The following is an 11180-nucleotide window of genomic DNA, read 5'->3' as shown; positions in this document are numbered from 1 at the left end:
TTGGAAGCGGTCCTGACTCCCACGTGTCCCACCTCACATTATCACCATAAATTTCTTGAAGTCCGTGCACGGCGGGCGGGCGATCTCTTCTCCCTCCCCCGTCTCTCTCTTCTCAGCCGATGCCCGTCGAGCGATTAGATTTCGGCTATCGATCATTTATTCAATTGCAGTCCCACATGTCAGTGAAATTGCAAGACAATGCGTGTCCCCTCTGGTGAGTGGCGTGCGAGCCAGACTATCGGGGTGCGACGTGTACGAGTCGTAAGTGTGCTACCTTTTCCTTTAGAACATGCAAAGCGTAACATTTTCGCGCGATCGATCAATAGAAATCCAGAACAAAATGACGAGGGCGATGCTTTCCCGCTCGTTAGGCGGGCTAGTTTGAGTGATATGACGTGCTACAGTGTCGTCCACTTGCTCCATTTTTATGTAAGCAAGAGTTTACACTCTTACGTGGGAGGAGTGCGAAACACCGTGGATCTGATTTTGATCGAGGGATAACTGTTCCCTGCCAAATAATGGAGCACTATTAGCGATTATAGCATGATAGTTAGGTCTTCCACAGTGTATTCAGTGCCACAACTCTGAAAGTATGCCACACACACCATGATGCCAGATGAAATATATTTAGCACCGCCCGCACACTGTGATAGAATTGGGAATCGGTTGGAGGTCAGACTCATACATATAAACTAGTATATATCAACCAAAGTTGCCCCACAACCAGTGACTTGTTCCTGGCTCACAGCCGGTTGTTCCCATGAGTTGCAGGCTTAGTTTATTGCTTCGTTGGTTGTGGCATTGAAGCAAGTAGATGCTCTGGTTCCCTAAAAAATATTTATGGCACTAGCTGGACAATGGAGGGCACCGGTGCCAAATGAAGCAAAAGTGAATTTGGCACTATTTTTGGCCTACATAGTGGAGGGCCTTAGGGCATCTCCAGCGCTGGCCCACAAATTTACACTGGCATCTGTCTAAGGACACTGATGGATGCCATCCGATGCTGCCCGCATACCTTTCGACAACTATATGAACTAACCGGACGAAATTCATGCAAACAAAGCAAATTTCAAATTAAGCAAATGAAATTCATTACATTTCGAAAACTTTTCCTACAAACTGGACGAAATTCATTACATATTTCACACAAACCGTACTAAAACCTACTGTAAACCTAATCTAAACGATCGCTGGCGCCTGACCACCATGTCCGGCCATGAACCTGAGAAAGCCGGCCATTGCCTTTGCCTCCTCCTCATCCGCCTCGATAACCTCCTCCTTCGGAGCACAAGGTTCTGAAGTTTTCCGCCTCCGAGTCGCCGTCAAGCGGCTAATCGGCCGTTGATGTTTACCCCACCAAGCTTGCCGTCGACTGAGTGGCGTAGCGGTAGCCTTCCTGGGACCAGAGCGGCGGCGACCTACCGTGTACTACTCTTCCTCGCTACCGGCTGCACCCGCGCACGCGCGCCAGCTTCATGGTCGTGGCGGCGGAGGGCAGCCGGGGGGTGCCGACGATCTCGTTCATCTGCTCTTCCGACAGTACGTCGAAGAGAGCTTTGGACCGCGCCCGGAGCGGAGCCGCCGATGTCCCTCGTCTGCTCCTACGACAGTACGTCCAATAGAGCTTCGGAGCGCCAGGAGGCCATGGATGGAGTGGTGCCGACAGAAGGAAAGGACCGGAGGAGAATGAGTGTGGGTCTTTGGCTATGCCTGGGAGCTGGGGCTCAAGTTAATATAGCGAGCGGATGGCAATGAGCCGCGGCAGACAGATGGCTGGCTGGCGCTGGAGTAGGTTCATCAGGCATGAATGCGGACGCTGCTTTAGTGACTTAACTGCAGGTACGTTGGGTTACTGACATGTGGGCCCAATGGGCACCTGGCCCGCATGTCAGCGACACACCAACTACACCTGCAATTAAGTCCAATGAATGCGGCATTGACGTTCTGGAGAGATGGTGACCGTTTCAGGCGGGAAGCGTGCGCTAGCAATGGAAGGGGTTTCGGTAGGCCAGGGCGGTCAGACGCTGGCGTGGTGGTAAAGTGTGAACTCATGGATGATGAGCCTTTGAAGCATATGCGGCACAAATTGACAACTAGGCGTCCATGCAACCGCTCTTGTCGCGAGCTAGCCTTCGACGACCACCATTAGACACCATACAACCATGCATAACTTACAAATAGTGGAAAAATCGATCAGACACACACTCGTGTGCAGTGGCACTAAGATCGGTCGCTCATGATAGTACATACTCCATACCATAGTACCCTATCTAGCTAGGCTGTTTTATAGATTGTCGTTGTGATGGAGATATACATGAGCAGGGAGCTCCAAGTATGACCGTTGGTGTTGAGCCACGTGAATACATGCTTGGCGTTTGTGTAGGCCTCCATCAAATGTCTAAACAGTAATGTCAGGCACCGCCGGGACGCGCACGTGATGGGCTCACCGTTTGCGTTGCGCCATGAGCAGGACTTTGATTGAGAGGGCGACGTGCATACATTAGCATGCTTTGAAAACATGAGCGTGAGTGTCTGACACAAAGTATTTCATTTTCATTTGGCTGATGAGTGTGCGTTGCAGCGATGAGTCCGTGGTTTGATTCCCCACAAACGCATAATTTTGGTTTTTATTTCTTTCTCCATTGACAGGTAGGACCGTGTAGATAGATAAAGAACACGAGTTGATGAGGCGCATGCGGACTGTTTGACTGGTTAACCAGACAAATACGAAGCTATACGCTAAGCCAGTGACCGTATAATCACCATACATCGTATACAGTGATCAAAGTGAGCTATCAAGACAAGTTTTATGACCGCCAATGCATTTTACTTGGTAATAAATGACCAGGATTGAAGGGGAATCCAAATTTCATTCGTATTATGTCCTTGAGCTCTTGACAAACCAATGCACTATAAGGTTGTCCGTCCACTCCACCCCAGAGCTCTCACCAAGCGTCGTTCATGCCACCGCGCCGCACACTAACTGGTAATTAAGGAAGCGATGGCATCCCGGCGCGTCGAGTTCCTCGCCGCCCATGACCGCACACAAAATGGTAGGGAAGCGATGGCATCCCGCCGTGCTGAGTTCATCGCCGGTCACGACCTCACACGTATGATGGAGGAATTTGAAGCTGCCAAGGTTGAATGGGCGGTAGAGCAAGAGGCGGCAAAAGCCACACAGAGGGATGATACGTCTCCAACGTATCTATATTTTTTGATTGTTCCATGCTATTATATTACCTGTTTTGGATGTTAATGGGCTTTACTTTACACTTTTATATCATTTTTGGGACTAACCTACTAACCGGAGGCCCAGCCTGAATTGTTTTTTTGCCTATTTCAGTTTTTCGAAGAAAAGGAATATCAAACGGAGTCCAAACGGAATGAAACCTTCGGGAGCGATCTTTTTGGAACAAACGTGATCCAAAGGACTTGGAGTTGAAGTCAAGAAACAAGCGACATGGCCACGAGGGTGCCCGGCGCGCCCCTACAGGCGGGCGCGCCCCCACCCTCATGGGCCCCTCGAGCATCCACCGACCTACTTCTTCCTCCTATATATACCCATGTACCCCGAAAACATCAGAGGCGACCACGGAAAGCTATTTCCACCACCGTAACCTTCTGTATCCGTGAGATCCCATCTTGGAGCCGTTGCCGACGCTCTGTCCACTACTAGAAAAAGGGCTACTAGTGGCGCACCTGTTTTTGCTACTAATGGCGCACTACCGGTGCGCCATTAGTAGCACGTCACTAGTATTTTTTACTAATGGCGCACCACGCAGTGTGCCATTAGTATCTGGTATACTAATGGCGCACCACGCAGTGCGCCATTAGTTTTGCCCACAGTGCGCCACTAGAGTCTGCTATACTAATGGCGCACCACATGGTAGTGCGCCATTAGTAACAATTTTTTTTCTTAATCTCAGGTCACTATTTCACATATGAGATATCCAACACATATATATACAATAAGCGTCCATATAACAATCATAGCCAACACACAAGTTCCATCATATATACGTACATAGCCAACACATAGTTCCATCGTTACATATTACAAAAGTTTCACATTCTTCATCCAACACCGTTATCCATCAATTCACAAAAGTTTCACATTGATACAAAATAAAAACACAAATGGAAAAGAAGCACTCCATCCATGCAAGCTTGCATGAATTAAATCAAATCTGCAAAATGATAAACAAGAAGTTAGAAGAAGAAGAAGAAGACTAGAAGAATACTAGAAGAAGAAGAACAGTAGAAGAAGTATTAGAAGAATTTTCGAAAAGAAGAATAATAAGAAGAAGACTATAAGCTTATTATGTAAACTTGATCATTTTGTGCTAACATAAGTAATTTTGGAGCTAACCTATAGGAAACTAAGCATATAAGCTCTAAGTAAGCACATTAGAGCCAACTTAGGTAAAATGAAGCTAACTGCGTAATTTTGGAAAAGAAGAAGAATAAGAACAAGACTATAAGCTTATTATGTAAACTTGATCATTTTGTGCTACCATAAGTTATTTTGGAGCTAACCTATAGGAAACTAAGCATATAAGCTCTAAGTTAGTATATTAGAGCCAACTTAGGTAAAATGAAGCTAACCTATGTCATTTTGGAAAAGAAGAATAAGAAAAAGACTATAAGCTTATTATGTAAACTTGATCATTTTGTGCTAACATAAGTTATTTTTGAGCTAACCTATAGGAAACTAAGCATATAAGCTCTAAGTTAGCATATTAGAGCCAACTTAGGTAAAATCAAGCTAACCTATAGGAAACTAAGCATATTAGAGATAACATAGGTGACTAAGTATATATATATCATTTTGGAGATCTGACATACCTGACAAAGTTCAGTTCTCATGCATTGTTCTTCTCCTTCTCCTTCCTCAGCCTGATGCGCCAAGAGTGGCGAGGCGGTGGAGGAAGTGGAGGCAGTCGGATGTAGTCTTCTACCACAATTGGCGTGGTCATGTCACCCAGCTGTGGGATCGCCGGCGCCACCACCGGTGCGTGGTCATTGTCAGGCACCACCACCATCGCGAGGTCACCTTCAGGCACGACCATCACTAGGTCATCGTCAGCCACCTCCATCTCTTGCCCATGGTCAGCCACCACCATCTCTTGCCCATGGTCAGCCACCACCATCTCTTGCCCTTGGTCAGCCACCACCAGCGCTAGGTCATCCTCAGCCTGATGCCCATTGTCATCCTGCAGCTCCTCATCCCCACTCTGCTCCTCTTCTCCCGCACTCCAGTCCGGATCATCCTTCTTGTTGTCTATCCTGCTGCCAGAATCGTTGTTGCTTTCGCTACAACCAGAATCGCTACTGCTTTCGCTACAGCCATAGTCGCTGCTTCTTTCGCTGTAGCCAGTGTCGCTGCTGCTGCTCCCATTACCTGTCCAAATGCAACAATGACTGTTAACAATCGATGTGAGACAAAGCCAAATGTAGAGGAATAAGAAGAGGAAGAACGTACCGGCATCATCATCGTCAGCGTAGCGCATGCGACACATAGTCGTGTTGAACACCTTCACGATGAGCATGGTGGCGTCGTCGTCGTACCTAAAGAGAAGGAAGTACCCTAGCCGCAGGTCGTAGGCACGGTAGAACTTCTCCCACCCACTAGACAAGTACATGTGGCCCTCCTTGATCACCAACTCCACATCCCACTGCCTGCGAAACCCGCTGCCGGTCTGTCGCAGCTTCACATTATTTGGAGGATCTTCACCCATTAGCATGTTCATAAAACTGTCAGGCAGCCTCTGCAGTTTGGGACAATGAGTGATGTAGCAAACAACAGATATCATAATGAGATGGGTAAAGGGGAGATCTCTCGTTTTATATACCTGCATCATGGATGATACTGAAGTCTCAAGTATGATAGTGAAGAACTCGGAAGCATCCAACTCGTACTGCGGTGTCGCAGAGCGGCGGTGGCTGCTTCCCGCCATCTCTGATAAGTAGCAGAAGAGACCAATTAGTACCCTTGCAACAGATCATAAAACATGCATGATAATAGGCATTAGTCGCAAGTACCCCATATGTCCTATTTTTAGCAAAGTCATGCTAAAATTTCAGCATGACCTTTGCTGAAAATAGGACATATGGAGTACCCGAATTTGCCGGAACGGAAGTTAATCGACATTCTGGCAAACTCAAAGGCCTCTCGAGGTACCTGCAAAATCATTATCCCAGGTGGACAAGGCAATGTGCTAATTGCTTAAATCTCTGTCCAATATTTACAAGACAAACAACAGGTGGCAAAGCCCAGTGTTAAAAAAAGGCCTCCATCACAACATGGAAAATACGTTGGCCTCTGAAGAGGTGAAACAATATATGCATCTCCAGGCAGTATCATTCAACATTTTGGACAAACCACTACAAGCAATACTGGATCAGATACAAGAAGAATGTGAGAAAATGCAGACAAATACTAATAGATTGAGGTGTTTAACTTGTGGTGCTCTCTGTGCTATACAGACATGTATTCTTGACAAACTAGTACAAGCAATGGTGGATCAGATATAGAAGCAATATGATATAACATAAATAAATGCACCCAATAAAAAAAGTACCCATCAATGAGCCTTGTCAAAATGGATTGTTTGACGCATAAAACCCAACTCAGTGCATAAGCAACCAGTGTCCCTTGCCATCATAGAAAAAAGACAGAACCATACAAAGAATTGAACAGTTTATCATAACAGCGGAACACTGATGGTCTGGTATGGCAAGCATGAAGCTGTAAAGTGACAACACTATAACTGTGGAAAGAGCATAGTCCAGCCAAACATATCACACAAATTCCACTGAAATATAACCTAATCCACACAAAACAAGTAATGAAACCTCCACCAAGAACAGAGCCATACTATAGCAGCAAGACTGTACTAAGAAAGAACCAATTCCCAAGTCCCAAAATTACTCATGGTACAATGGCACATGCAAATCCTTATGCAAGAAGTGTAGATTACAAAAGCTAGACACTCATCAATATAGTAGTCTACAGCAACTGCTGAATCACCAACACTGAAAGTCAAATCTATGGGTACCATGAAAAGAAGTTAACATGGACAGCAAGGAGCTGACACAAAACGAATATAGCCTAATTTAGCTAAGAAAACCCTCAGGTTGTAGTAGCAGATACTGCTCTAAAACATGTGATCCTTTTTGCATGCTAGGTTTAGTTAGTGTTACCTGCCAAGTGCACATGTGACAGTAGTTCTAGCAAGCAATGTTGCTGAAGAGTATAGCATGTAAATTGTATCTTGGGCTATAAGTTTAGTGAACTACACGCTACTGGGCTTCATGGCTATATAGTGAAGGACACCGTGCATGCTGGATCTCCTTTTTTTTAAACAATTCGGTAAACTAACTATGATCAAGTTAACTGCATATCGAATTAACCAACTTATGATGACAAACTAAAGCAAGCTATAATCTACTACAATTATCACAAGATAGCAGAAGAACTCATCTAGCAATGCTAGTTGCTAGTAACCAAAGAACCTTCAAACGTGACTGGCTCATGGTTTTTTCGTTGTTATTAGATCAAAGCATTTAAAAATTGATGATTTGTTCTAACTACAGGCCTGTACCACTTCTACACATTGCGTAGATGCACATTCAGAACAAAAAAACACAGAAATTGCAACACTATGATCACTAACTAGTGGATTGAAAGGTACATATGACCGGATCACAATCATATAACCAAAACAACCTATCTTAGACCAAGGAATAGGGATGCTCTCAACCAGCCTAAGTACACAGTCACACAGCCCCACCAATGTTTTCAGTGAGCCTCCACTACTGAATTGCTACCTCTTATCAGACTAACACTTGATTGCTGCCTACTGAAGAACATAATAGCCGTGTGCAGCAACAGGAAATCATCCAGATGGCCAAGTTTCATGATCAGCATCTACTTGAGTCGCTTGCCGATTCGACAGAGGCGGGCAAAAAGCGGAGGGGATCGACGGGTGCATACCTAGCGTGAGGCGCGTGTGGCGGAGATGGCGGCCGCTGCACGATGAGGAGGCTGCGGTGGCGGAGATTGGTTTCGGTCGACAGCGGCAGCAGCTCGTCAGACCAAGGGCGCATGACACGCACGAGCGACGGAGAAGTGAGGGGCGCGGGGGAGGGGAGGCAGGGGGCTTACTGGGGAGGAAGAGGCCGCCGTCCTTCGCCCCCTTGGCCGGAGGAGGCCGCCGCGGCTGCGTCGACTGCCTCCGCACGGAGTCGCCGCCTAGGGTTAGGGTTTGCTCTGGCTTCTGTCGGTGTTGGGGTTGGGGTTGGGGTTGGGCCGGGGTTTGCGCGGATCAGGGTCGGGGTTGGGGTTGGGCCGGGATTCTCTCCGCGAGCCAGATATCGGCCGTCACCGCGAGCCAGATAGTCGTGTATAGTGCAATATATATATATACTAATGGCGCACCGCGTAGTAGTGCGCCATTACTAGTTTAAACTAGTAATGGCGCACTGTGACACGATGCGCCATTAGTAGTTTTGCAAAAAAAGAATAAAAAAAATATAGTACTGGCGCACTCCTTGTATGGTGCGCCATAGTTAGAACTAGTAATGGCGCACTTCGGTAGGATGCGCCATTAGTATGTATGTAAAAAGGAAAAAAATTATCACTAGTGGCGCACCTTTTGTCTGGTGCGCCATTAGTGTCTTCCACACTAATGGCGCATCAACAACTAGTGCGCCATTAGTATATAGTAGTGGCGCACTACATCCCTGGTGCGCCATTAGTGTCAATCCTATCTATAGCCCTTTTCCTAGTAGTGGTCGGAGGGGGAATCCACCACGGAGGGCTTGTACATCAACACCATAGCCTCTCCGATGAGTTGTGAGTAGTTTACCACAGACCTTCGGGTCCATAGTTATTAGCTAGATGGCTTCTTCTCTCTCTTTGAATACCAATACCATGTTCTCCTTCCTCTTCTTGGAGATCTATTTGATGTAACTCTTTTTGCAGTGTGTTTGTTGAGATCCGGTGAATTGTGGGTTTATTATCAAGTTTATCTATGAGAAATATTTGAATCTCCTCTGAATTCTTTTATGTGTGATTAAGTTATGTTGGCAAGTCTCTTCGAATTTTCAGTTTGGTTTGGCCTACTAGATTGATCTTTCTTGCCATGGGAGAAGTGCTTAGCTTTGGGTTCAATCTTGCGGTGTCCTTTCCCATAGATAGCAGGGGCAGCAAGGCACGTATTGTATTGTTGCCATCGAGGATAAAAAGATGGGGTTTATATCATATTGCATGAGTTTATCCCTCTACATCATGTCATCTTTCTTAATGCGTTACTCTGTTCTTATGAACTTAATACTCTAGATGCATGCTGGATAGCGGTCGATGTGTGGAGTAATAGTAGTAGATGCAGGCAGGAGTCGGTCTACTTGTCACGGACGTGATGCCTATATACATGATCATGCCTAGATAATCTCATAATTATTCTCTTTTATATCAATTGCTCGACAGTAATTTGTTCACCCACCGTAATACTTATACTATGTTGAGAGAAGCCACTAGTGAAACCTATGGCCCCCGGGTCTATCTTTTATCATATAAGCTTTCAATCTACTTTTATTTGCATCTTTACTTTTCCAATCTATATTATAAAATACCAAAAATATATTTATCTTATCATATTATCTCTATCAGATCTCACTTTCGCAAGTGGCCGTGAAGGGATTGACAAACCCTTTATCGCGTTGGTTGCGAGTTCTTTGTTTGTTTGTGTAGGTGTGTGGGACTTATGAGGAGCCTCCTACTGGATTGATACCTTGGTTCTCAAAAACCCTGGGAAATACTTACGCTACTATGCTGCATCACCCTTTCCTCTTCAAGGAAAACCAACGCATGCTCAAGACATATCAAGAAGGATTTCTAGCACCGTTGCCGGCGAGGTCTTTGCTCAAGTCAAGACATACCAAGTACCCATCACAAACTCATCTACCTCGCATTACATTATTTGCCATTTGCCTCTCATTTTCCTCTCCCCCACTTCACCCTTTCCGTTTTATTCGCCCTTCTTCTCTTCGTCTTTTCGTTTGCTTTGATGTCTTACTTGGCTCGTTTGCTCGTTTGGTTGGAATAGTTATTTATTTATTGCTAAACAGAGAACCTAAGATCTATGGATCCTCATCTGCTTGCCAATCTTTTTAAGAGATCCAATTATGATGAACCAAATTCTAGTGATTTGAGTGCTCTAGATTATCTTTATGAGATTTTGCTTGAAATTCGTGAATCTGAAAATTGTGATGAAGAAATTTATGAAGAGATTCACGATAGCTCCTTGAATAAAAAGCATGATGGCAATGATTTAATTATAAACTCTCTTGATGTCAATTGTGCTAATAATATGCAAAACCATAAGCTTGGGGATGCTAGTTTTGCTATGTCTACTACTTGTTGCAATGATCATGATTGGGGTGATTCTTCTTATAATCTTGAAAATTTATTTAAGCCCCATGATGAATATGAGATTGATAATAGTGTTTGCAATAATATTGAAAGTGGGTTTGGAAGAGTGTCAACTTTAGATCCCACATATTTGGAGTATGTTCAATCTTATGATATTTTTGGGTTTGGAGAGGTCATGACTTTAGTTAATGTTAATTCCACTATCTTGGAAGAGTGTCAACTTTGCATGCATGTCGATCGTGTTGAAAATATTTTATGTGATAGCTATTTTGTTGAATTTGCATATGATCCCACATGCAATTATTATGAGAGAGGAATATATGGTTTTAGAAATTTTCATGTTACTAAGTTACCTCTCGTTATGTTGAGATTGCTACTGTTTCTTTCCTCTTCCTCACATATGCTAGATTTTGCTTGCTATGATAATTTGTTTGCTTATAATATGCCTATGCATAGGAAGTATGCTAGACTTAGATTTGTTTTTCACATGCTACATGATGCTCTCTTTATGCTTCAATTCTTGTCTTTCTTGTGAGCATCATTGAAATCTCAATGCCTAGCTAAAAAGGCTTTAAAGAAAATCTCTTGTTGGGAGACAACCCAATATTTTTACTTGCTGTTATTTAATAAATTTTGCATCTACTTTCTGTTTAGTTGTGTTTTGGATAACCTATGGTAAGAGTTAATTTGATTCTGCTGAAAAACAGAAACTTTGCGCTCACGAGAAAAAAAATCAATAAATCAC

The sequence above is a fragment of the Triticum aestivum genome, chromosome 2B, assembly GCF_018294505.1.
Source record: "Triticum aestivum cultivar Chinese Spring chromosome 2B, IWGSC CS RefSeq v2.1, whole genome shotgun sequence".
NCBI classification, from domain to species: domain Eukaryota; kingdom Viridiplantae; phylum Streptophyta; class Magnoliopsida; order Poales; family Poaceae; genus Triticum; species Triticum aestivum.
This window is presented reverse-complemented; position numbering follows the sequence as displayed.